The sequence below is a fragment of the Jaculus jaculus genome, chromosome 4 (assembly GCF_020740685.1).
Source record: "Jaculus jaculus isolate mJacJac1 chromosome 4, mJacJac1.mat.Y.cur, whole genome shotgun sequence".
Lineage (NCBI taxonomy): Eukaryota > Metazoa > Chordata > Mammalia > Rodentia > Dipodidae > Jaculus > Jaculus jaculus.
In genome coordinates, this window is record NC_059105.1 from 110572934 (window position 1) to 110584987 (window position 12054).

General features: G+C 35.9%; 1 long non-coding RNA gene across 1 annotated transcript in view; it reads left to right on the top strand.

The window, feature by feature from the left end:
- Window positions 1–241: 241 nt before the first annotated feature.
- LOC123460206 overlaps window positions 242–12054 on the top strand; it is a 64183-nt gene continuing 52370 nt past the window's right edge. Inside the window, exons 1-2 of the long non-coding RNA XR_006636855.1 lie at window positions 242–306; window positions 3237–3275. This is a non-coding gene — a long non-coding RNA (uncharacterized LOC123460206). The remainder of the gene's footprint in view (window positions 307–3236; window positions 3276–12054) is intronic.

Consider the following 12054-nt stretch of genomic DNA (forward strand, 5'->3'; position numbering starts at 1 on the left):
CTTACCTTTACTGCTCTGCTCCTCTTAGCAGTTCAGGAGCTACAGTGGCAGGTCCCGCAGAGCTTCCCCTTGGCAGAACTGCATAACGGATACAGTCAGGAGAGGTAAACAGGGGCTTTACCAAAGAAAATGTGGAAAATCCAAGTATTAAAGTGCTGTTATTTCGATTAGAGGAGAGTACAGTCTATTTCTTAGAATATGTGACTCAATGCATATTTCTTTGTCATTGTTTTCAGGTTCACTTAACCATAAAGAAGGAAGAGAGCTCAGTGAAGCATGGCCAGCTAGACAATAGGCTTTCTGCAGGTTAGCCAAATTTAACTGCCAAAAGCTCTCCCCAAACCCCTTTGTCTGCTACATTTGCACCATAATGTCAGTCCCTCTTCGCATATTTCAGAAATCCAGCCTGCTTATTTATCCCCAAAGATGGAAAAAGTCATTTTCGGTTCTGTCCTTAAAAGTTACTTTATACAGAATTGTGCAGTTCTACCAGAAAATACAAAGGGGTAGGAGCCCTTCACACGGCCACAATTAGGGCTTCTGTTTCCGCTCTCGTGCCCTTGTCAAAGCTTTGATTTAGATTGCCTCGGTTTTGTCCAAGGGTCATTACAGATGTCTGCAGATGATTAGCATCTCCCCGACAGCACTCTCCAACTGGGTGATTAGCAAATTAAAACTTTGCATTCTTCTCTGTTTACTGAGACCTCTGGGAAAAGATCAGCAAATGTGGCCATTTCCTGGGACATAAGAGGGGTATCAAGGTGTTTGCCTCTAAGTTTTGGAAGCTAAAGATAAACTTAGAGATTCAGGATCCCATTAGGGCACATGCTCCTGTGTTTAATGAAGCATTCAACTCTGAAACTTAGAAACAATTGTATCCTTGCTGGGGGGAGGGGATAGTGCCTGGAACATTTTGCATCCAGGCCATATATAAAGGGTGCCAACCTGACCCATTATAAACTGGATTTGGCATGTACCATGAGCTGTATTGAGCACATTTGCAGCCTCTGAATTAGAGATTGAACCCCTTTGCCATATATAAGGATTCTGTATAATTTTGTATTCATGACCTATGAAATCAAGCAAATGCCAACCATAACTGAAATATTCAAATGATTCAGAAGAGATGAAGTCTTCAGTTTCAAGTGGCAATTTAAATACAGGAAAAAACTTTACTGGCTCCATCTTTGTTTGAGGAGAGCAAATGTTTGATGAAGTTAGCAGACGGTGGAGGCGGAAGGCAAGGCTTTGGCAGTATTGCCTAAACCATATATAGGATAGAGACTCTACAGAGAGGTCGGGCAAAGGAGACTCGATGTCAGGCTTCCATTCAAAGTATGCAGCCTGCAAAATGAATACTTATTTCTAATGTTTATCCCATAGGAGAACATAACTAAATTTTTTAAAAGAAATTTTTCCATTTTTCTTTTTATCACTAATTTTATATTGGTTACATATATTTCAGAGTATAGACATCAGTGGCAAATAGAAAGGTAGAAGATCACATATGTCAATCATTAAGCTCAATCTCATATATGTACTATGCAAATTTCAACTTCCTACTTGATCTACTAAGACTCCAGACAGAATGTTTTCCTGGCACCTCTGTTTCATGGCATTGCTCCTGAAGTAGCAAAACTTCTTTACCAGGTAGGAGCAAAATGGCTTAACCTTACAACACGTTCTCTTACACCAGAAAGGCACTGTCCCCTTTCTAACACAAAGAAGCCTATTGAAAAATTCTGAGAAAAGGCACATTTGATGATTGAGGCCATCTGTGCATTTTAGTTTGCAGAGTAAAAATGTTTATAGTAGCATATCTCAGGCACATAGTAATTGGCAAGGAAGAAGAGAAGAAGATATGAACAGGAGTCCGTGTTCTGTAAACTACGCCTAACATCAAGCAGTTCTCATAATGATATGGTAGCTCAGGCATGTAAGCCAAGCTTTTAGGAGGCTAAGGTGGAAAGGCTAGTATGAATTCAAGGATAGACTGGAATATAGTGTGACACTTTGACGCCCACACTTACACCCCCCAAAAAGAAAGAGAATAGAAGGAAAGAGGGAAGAGAGGGAGGAAGGAAGAAAGGAATGAAGGAAGGAGAAAAAAAATCAACCCAAGGATTTCAAGATAATTAATATACCCTTCTTAGTTGAGATAGGCCCAAATAATCTTGAGAATATTCTGGAGTATGGAATAATGCATTAAATCAAACTTGTTGAACAATTTACAAATATATACAAAAGAGACCAGAGGAGTATCCTGATGTATAGGATTTATTTTATTATTTTTTTATTGGAAAGTTCAGATGAAACAGTGCCTCATGGGAGAAGTGGAATTTAGTATTAACGATATGGTGCATAATGCACAAGTGTATATAATAAGTACTGATTGAGTGAAAGAAAACCCTCCAAACTGTGTCAGTCCTAGCCTTTGCAAAATGTAGTTTCAGCAGTCTAGGCACTTATCTTTGGAAAAAGTGAAAAAGTTCTCTAAGGAAGGTCTTGCATTATTTTATAGTCTGATAGCTTGGATCAACATTTTCCCTCATATATGTCTTGTCTATTACCAGAAGAGTGAATATTCTCACTGAATGAAAGGGGAGTTTTCATCATATCTTTGCAAGGAAATTAATTAATCATTTGTGGCAATTGATGAAAAATTCTCCCTGTAGGGGCATATACCAGCTATTGATATAAGTGTCTACTTTTCTCTGTGTCTTGCCAGTACTAGTTCTAATGAAGAATTTCCATCCTTCCCAGTCCACAAAATTCTTGGCTTCCACAATCCACATCCTTCCTGACTCTCATTGTATTCTCTGCTCTGTGATGTTATTATATGAGAGATTAATATGCAGGGTACATTTTCATTTCATGTTTAATAGTCCTCTAACTTTTAGTGTGGAACAAGACACATGGATCACCTCAAAATATACTTGGTTATTTGGTTTTGCTTCTTCATTCATTTGTTAATATATTTCAGATGTGATCTGAAACTTTCTTTGAATAATGAAGAAGAAAAATTGGACATGAAAACTGTAGCTAGTATGCTATATAATTTATGAACATAATTTATCATACAAAAATTTCACCATTTATTAAGGGGAATGAATAAGATAGAAATAGATATAAATCAAGGTGACCTCATGCAACCTGAATAGATGATAATCCTAGAACAAATGAGCCATTCCTATGGGCTATTTTATCTTCATTACCTTCTCTGTTCTTCATTACAGCCATATGAGGCATATGCACTTGTTATTGCCATTTTACAGGTAAGTAAACTAAGTTAAGTAACTAGACCTTAGTCATGGAGCTTATAGCTAGGACATAATGGTTGTGGTGGTTTGATTCAGGTGTCCCCCATAAACTTAGGTGTTGCGAATGCTAGCTCCCCAGCTGATGGATATTTGGGAATTAATGCCTCCTGGAGGGAGTGTATTGTTGGGGGCGGGCTTATGGGCTTTATAGCCAGTTTCCCCATGCCAGTGTTTGGCACACCCTCCTGTTGCTGTGTTCCATCTTATGTTGGCCAGGGGGTGATGTCCACCCTCTGCTCATGCCATCGTTTCCCCCTGCTATCGTGAAGCTTCCCCTCAAGTCTGTAAGCCAAAATAAACCTCTTTTTCCCAGAAGCTACTCTTGGTTGGGTGATTTCTGCCAGCAATGCGAACCGGACTGCAACAATGGTGTACCTTGTTTCAATTACTGAGATTAGCAAAACTCATACCTTGGGACAATTTTAAAGGACAATTCCAACTCCATGGTGAATACCAGCAATCCCACTGAGGAGGGCCTTCCGTGGAGTCGGGACAGGGAGGAAGGAAATAATGGAACCTACACATGACGTGTTCATACAACATTTCCACTTAATAAAATAGTTTATAAATATAAAAAGTCAGATCAGATGCCTGGATGCATATGTGCTTATTTATGGATCTTCCATCCTATTGATTTCATCTATGTTTCTGGTTTTGTGCCAATACCACCCTGGTTTTGTTACTATGAATTGGTTTTATAATTTGAAAGCAAGTATTATGATAACACCTAGCATTTTTTTTGTTGTTCAGGATTGCTTTGTGCTTAGTAAAGTATTTAAATTTAAATATTTTTAAAAGGCAATTCAAGGAGAGGAAGAAACCAATTAAGGAGCAGTATTAACTGAAGTCATAATATCTTTTACTTAGTTTTATTGCCTATTTTTAATTTTTTTGTTTACATTTTGTAGACTTTGGTAGCCTTTTATGGTACTGATTTTCTTTGTCTACACCTACTCTCTGATATTTTTTCCTACTGTTATTAAATGTCTAACCCGTATATTTCTCTTTTCATTCTTGCTTTACTCCCTTTTCCCCATTTTCCCTTTCCTTCCTTTAAATAGTTTAAATACTGATACCTTAGCTCTGAACTTCTACGAACTGTGTATTTCCCACTGCCACTGTCTCTGAACTTGAACAGTGAGGGGCCCAAGTGTACTCTCCTGCAGGTTAATGCATAGACCACTGTCAAATTACTGTATCTGCTGCTGTAGTCATGTCTCTTCTAACTAGCAGTAGGGAACATAAATTCAAGTAAAGACAACACACCAGTAGGGCTCACATAATAAAACAGAATAAATGAAATGAATTAAGCAAACAAAAAGAGTGAGCAAAGGGGACAAAAGAATATGTAATTTTCCCATCAAATGTGGAAAATACAACAAAGAAAACCAAACAAATATGACTCAAAACCCCACTATAACACCCATGAAGGTGCATAATTCTGCAATATCAGAAATCAAATATAAAAAAGATAGCTAAAATGAAAGTAAAATAATTCACAGTCCTACTATTTAAGAGGCTCAAGACCATACAGACATCTCTAATATAATGATGAATAAACCATATCAATTCATGATCTAGACAAAAAAAGTTTCAAAGAGGATGAAATGACCAATAAATTATAGCCAATTTTTAAAAACATATGGTGAAAAATGAAGGAAAAATTGAGACTCTGACAAAACCTAACAGAAGTGAAAGAACAACAAAAAACTCACAGTGGAAAGTATCATCATCCGAAAATACAAGTAAAAGAAAAAACTGTGGGAATGAGGACCACATTGAAATAATATGCTCAGACATATATAAAGAAAACAATAAACATGATAAAAGGCTTTAAACAACTGTGGAATATATTCAAGAGACAAAATTTACAAAAATAAAATACACACACATGAACAAAGGTAAAAGAGAGAGCTAAGGTAAAGATTTCCTAAGCCTGGAAGAATAAATGAACATCCAACCATGAGACATTTAGACCTCATATCAACATAACCAGACCCCATGTCATGTCAGAGTAAAGAGGTTTAAAGTAGCTAAAGACACAATATTGAACTTTGAAATTGAAAACTACAACAGACATACAAAGCAGAAATGTGAGACTTATAGCAGACCTCCCATTAGCAACACTAAATTCCAGAATTATTTAATTAAAGTTTCAAAATTAACTAACTTTCAACTAATATGGATATACAGAAAAAAAAAGATATATCTTAAAATTAGTGGAGAAATAAGAATGTTTCAACCATTTCAAATTAGGGAAATTTAGAACAACCAAGCCAGCATTGCAGGAAAAAAATAAAGAAATACAACATGCAGAGGAGGAACAAACACTGTTTTATCCATAATGCCATAGAAAAGAATGTATTCCATTAGAGGATTAGATGAATGAAGGAGATCTCAGTAGGTATCCATTATCTCCATAACAGAGAACCAGCACATTATTACATGAACAGAACAAACCAGAAGAATAAACAGCAAACCACAGAATATAGAACTCTTGGTATTTGCTTTAAATGTCCTTAACTTACCAAATAAAAGATAAATTAAGTGACTGGTGTTTTAAAAATTCATCTATCTTCTTGTTAAAGAAACATACCTGAACAGAAAAGACATCCAAATTCTGAGAGCTAAAGTGTGGAAATGAATCTACCAAGCAAGTGGAAGCTGTAAACAACATGTCCTGAGTATTCACATGTCTGATAAAGATGACATAACAATTGTAAACTGTAAGCTTCTCAATTTGATTAACTAAACACTAAATTTAGAAAATAGGGTGTACCACAATAATCATTAATTTTAATAATTCATTCTCATCGTTTGATAGATCTTTCCCAAGCAGACATTCTAAGACTCTATAGAGCTAATTTATAGTATATACCTATAGAATTCAACAACAATTTACAAACTATTCCATTCCATATTTCATGGAAGCTTTCCTAAACTTGATTCCATTTGTAGGACACAGAGCAAGATTTAATAAAAACAGAAAAAATAAGTGACTCTTTGCATTTTATCAGGTGTTTGGGTATAAAATGAGCAATCAAAAGTATTGGAAACAAAACACAAAAGGTACAAAAATAATTACAGAATCAACAATAATACACTTATGAGTAAACAATGGTTTATTGAAGAAATCCAGAAGGAAATGTTAATAAATCCCAGAATCAAATGGAACTAACAATACAAACTAGCACGAACTCTGCGATATAGGAAAGGCATAATAGAAGGAAAATTTATAGCTGCAATTCTTACATTTAGAAGTCAAACAGTTCACAAATAAATAACCTAATGATGTACCTCAAGATTCTTGCAAAACAAGAAGCCAAATACAAATATACTTGAGAGCCAAAATTAAACTAGGTAATGAGTAAATTAAATAGAGACTAATCGAACCATACATAAAAAGTCAATTAAGGGCTGGAGAGATGGCTTAGCAGTTAAGTGCTTGCCTGTGAAGCCTAAGGACCCGGGTTAGAGGCTCAGTTCCCCAGGTCCCACATTAGCCAGATGCACAAGGGGGCGCATGCATCTGGAGTTCGTTTGCAGAGGCTGGAAGCCCTGGCGCGCCCATTCTCTCTCTCTCCCTCTATCTGTCTTTCTCTCTGTGTCTGTCGCTCTCAAATAAATAAATAAATAATTTTTTTAAAAAAGTCAATTAAATCAAGAGTTGTTTCTTTGAAAGATACAAAGATTGATAACCTCTGCTTCTAGCCTAACTGAATGGAGAACATCCAAATTAGTAAAATCAAATATGCAAAGGGAGCAACTTCTAAAGTTTTCAATGTAATATAGATGGTACTGAGGACGCAGTTTTAATCTTATATTCTGAAAAGCTAGAAATCTTTGAGGAAAGGCATAAACTTCTAAACATATGTGACATATTAAACCAAGAAGATATATATATAAAAAAAAACTTAGGCACATGTCAAGTACTGAGACTGAATTAGTAATTAATTCTCCCCACAAAAAAAGGACAAATCCAGCAGGATTCATGACAAAATTGTGTCAAATATTATGGAACAGCCTACACCAATATTTCTTAAATTGTTTCATAAAATAAAAAGGAAAAGAGCATTACCAAACTCAATCTACAAAGCCACTGTTATCCTGATATAAAATTTGGGAAAGTATACTACATATGATGAGGAAAGTCACAGACCAATATTCCTAATAAACAGTCACTCAAAACTTCTCCAAAAAGAAAAAAAAAAAAAAACTCCAAGAATCTCAATGAATATTCACGTAATTGAAGAGATTAAAGAATTCTTTATAAAGTGCAGAGAAAAGCATTTTTTTCCCATTTATGAGAACAACATTTTGATGTGGTAAACAAATCCTTTGAAATGACTCTGTTAAGACAAGAAGCATTTAACAAAGCCACAGGGTTTGATGATCAGAGTTAACTAGTCTAACTTTTAAATAAATATGATACCTGTAGCTGTAAGTCCTTGAATTACTTCATTAAAAAATCTTAAATTAAACAAAATTCTCTAAAAAATCTGAAATCTGAATTAATGAACAGATCAAGAAGATTCACCATGACCAAATAGTTTCATCCCAGAGGTTCTAAATTGTTTTAACATTGCAGATTAATAAATGCAGCGTTCCATGTGAATAGACTTTAAGAATAAAAATTACCTAAGTATTGTCAGAAAGAGAGAAAAGTCATTTGACAAAGTTCAATATGCCTTCATGATAAAAGTCACAAAGAACTAGAAGTAGCAAGAAATATCTCAATTTAATATAGGCAAACCTATATCCAAAATTATAATAAATTGTGATTAACAGAAATTTTCCTTTAAAATCTAGAATGAGGTGATGCTGTGTACCCCTCTACTGTCATTCAATATTATTCTTGAATTTTAGGCTAAAGCAATAGTACCAAAAAAAAAAAGAAAGAAAATAGATACAAATATGAAAGGAAGAAATCAAAGTGTTCCTTTTTCAGATAATAGGATTCTATCATTAAGAAGCCAAGAAATTTTTAGATCGCATCAAAACTTACTGCAAAGTAGTAGGATATAATATCAACCTACAAAAATATCAGTAATTTGTAAAAATATTCCATTCATAATAGCCTAGAAAATACATAGGAATAAGCCTAACCAAAGAGGTAAAAGACCTCTAAAAAAATAAGTAAATAAGAAATTTAAAAATGAAATTAAAGTAGACACCATACAATGAAAACCTTCTATGTGTATGTATTAACAGAGTTAATATTAAGAAAATGGCTATATTGCTGAAAGCAGTCTATAGATTCAACACAATCACCATCAATAGCCCTATAGTCTTCTTTAGAGAAAAAGAAAAACACAATCCTAAAATTCATATGGAAACATAGAAAACAATAGCCAAATCAGAAAGTATAATGTTGGGATATCATCATATCTTATCTCAGATTATATTGCCGAGCATTAATGACAAATATAAGACAGTACTGGCACAAAACAGACATATACCACAATGGAATAGAACGAAGGACTCAGAAGTAAACATACAACTACAGATACCTAATACTTGGTGTGTATGTGCATACGTGTGTGTGTGTGTGTGTGTGTGTGTGTGTGAAGGACACACACAGATTTATACTTCCATGTGAGGGCAAGAGAGCAACCTCAGGAAAGCCATTCACTGTCTTTTATTGGTGGTGTTTTTGTTTTGTTTTGTTGTTTTCATGGATTTTCTTTTGCCTGCATCTTGTCAAATAGGGTAGACTGGTTGGCCAGTGAGCCCCAGTGAAGAGCCAGTATCCACAGCCTTAGCATTCACATTACAAATGCATACTAACATGTCAAGTTTATTCTTGTGGGTTATGGGAATTATGCTTCTATGACAAGTAATTTACTAACTGAGCTGTCTCTGTCTCTAGCTAAATTTTGGAAAAGGTATAAAGAACATTCCTCAGAAAAGGGAAGGCTTCCCAAACAATCAGTGATGAAAAATTAGGTGAAATTCTTAAATTCTGTTGTTAACTTGATCAGAATATGAATCCAAAGACATTCTTCTGGGGCAGATCTATGAAGTTGCACCCAGGTAGGATTAACTGGAAGAAGGTCTCAGAGTTAGCCCTTCCTCCACAGTGGGTGGGCCTTTTGGTGCTGGGTTATATATAAGGAACCTCTGGAAGAACACAACCCCTTGGCTTCCTGTGTTATTTACTGGTCAGTACCTTTTGCCTGTTGCCCCACCATGCCTAGACCTACCTATTCACAAAAATGTTTAATACAAAACTCACTCCTATCCTTCCTCAAAGGAATCTGTAGCATGATGTTAGGGTAACTGTACATTTGCAGAAAGAAAATAATCAGACCTTTTAAGGCCTAATTGACACTGACTCTGAATTGATATTGATTCCAGAAGACACTAAAAACCATCATTGCTTTCCAGCTAAAGTAGGTGCTTATGGAGGTCATGTGATTAAAAGTTTTGGTAAATGTTTGGTAGACAGTGGGTCCTCAATTTCATCCTGTGGTTATTGCTCCTGTCCCAGAATGCATAATTGGAAAAGATATATGAATTGGAAGAATCCTCACATTGGCTCCCTGAGCTCATGAACGAGGACAATTACATCTGGAAAGGCCAAATGAAAGCCATTAGAGCTGTCTCTACTAGGAAAAAACAGAGAAGCAAAATAGCATTGCATCTCTGATAGGATTGCAAAAGTTAATGCCACCATAAAAGTCTTGAAGGATACATCAGTAGTGGTCTCAACATAACTCTCTATTTGACCTATCTCTTATTTGGCTTGTTAAGAAGACAGATGGATTCTGGAGAATGACAGTGATTATTGTAAACTTAATTAAGTGGAGATAACAATTGCAGTTGCTAAACTATATGTGGTTTCTTTACTTGAGCTAAAGATTAATACATCTCCTGGTACCTGTTATTCAGTTAATAATCTTGATTGGTTTTAGTTCTAGTCCAAGCTGGCCTGGAATACAGTATGTAGTCATCTCAGTGTGATCTCCAACTCAAGATGATCCTCTGCCTCCCAAGTGCTGGAATTAAAGGTATGGGACACCACACCACACCCAGTTATTGATCTTAAGAATGATTTATTCTCCATACCCATTCATAAGGACCACAATAAACAATTTGCATTCAGCTGGAAAAGTCAATAGTTCATCTTTACTATTTTACTTCAAGGTGGTAATAACTCCCTAGCCTTGTGTCATAACTTAGTTCACAGAGATTTTAATGGCCTGTCCTTGCTACAAAGTGTTTCATTGGTTCATTATTTTGATGATATTATTCTCATTGGATCTAATGAGCAGGAAGTGGCAACTACCCTGGAGTTGATGATATGGCATGTGTGCATCAGGAGATGGAAAATAAACCCAACCAAATTTCAATGACCTTTTACTCCAGTGAAATTTCTAGAATTTCAGTGGTGTGGAGAATACAGAGAAACTCCTTTAAGGTGAAGGATAAGTTGTTGCATCTGGCACCTCCTACCACTAAGAAAGAGGCACAATGCCTAGAAGGCCTATTTGGGTTTTGGAGATGGCACATTCCTCACTTGGGTGTGCCAGGTGACTTGGAAAGTTGCTAGTTCCAGTGGGACCTAGAACAAGTGAAGGGTCTTCAACAGGTCCAGGCTTTCTGTGCAGGCTGCTCTGCCATGGGCCATATAATCCAGCAGATTCAATGGTACTTGAGGTGTCAGTGGCAGACAGGGATACAGTTTGGAACTTTTGGCAGGGCCTTGTAGTTGAATAACAGTGGAAGCCCTTGGGATTTTGGAACAAGGCCCTGCCATCATCTGCAGACAATTACTCTTACTTTCAGAGACAGTTCTTGGCCTGCTATTGGACCTTTGTGGTAAATGAACACTTGACAATGGGCAACCAAATTACCATGAATCTGAGCTACCCATTATGAGTGGGTTTATCTGACTCACAAGAACATAAATTTGGTTGTGCACAGTAGCTGTCCATGATCAAATGGAAGTAGTATATACATGATTGGGCTCAAGCAGATCCTGAAGATACAAGTTACATGAAGAAGTTGGCCAAATGCTTATGGTTTCTACTCCTATTACAATGCATTCTGTCCACTCCATTTAGAGTTGATTTTTGTGCAGAATGAGAGAAGAGGGTCTAGATTCATTCTTATTCATGTGGCTGCAAAATTTCTTCAGCACTATTTTCTGAAGATGCTATCTTTTCTCCAGTGTGTGTCTTTGGTCATTTTATAAAAGATCAGGTAGCTGTAGTAATTAGAATTTAAACCTGGATCTTCTATTATATTTCATTGACTCTATGTGTCTATTTTTGTGTAAGTGCTCATGAATTTTTTTTTTATTACTATGGCTTTGCAGTATATCTTGAAGACAAGTATGGTAATAACATCAGTTGTATTTCTTCTGCTGAGACATTTTTGGCTATCCAAGGCATTTTGTGCTTATTTATGAATTTTGAGAAATTTTATCTAACTCTGTGAAGAAAATTGCTGAAGTTTTTATTGGAATTGCATTAAATCTTTATATTAATTTTTAGGATGGCAATTTTCATAACATTAATATTATTTATTTATTTTAGAGTTATAGGGAGAGAGAGAGAGAGAGAATGGATGTGCTAGGGTCTTCAGCCACTGCAAACAAACTCCAGATGCATCCTTCCCCTTGTGCATCTATGGCTTACATGGGTCCTGGAGAATTGAACTGGGGTTCTTTGGCTTTGCAGGGAAGTGCCTTAATTGCTAAGCCATCTATCCATCCCCACAACAATAATTC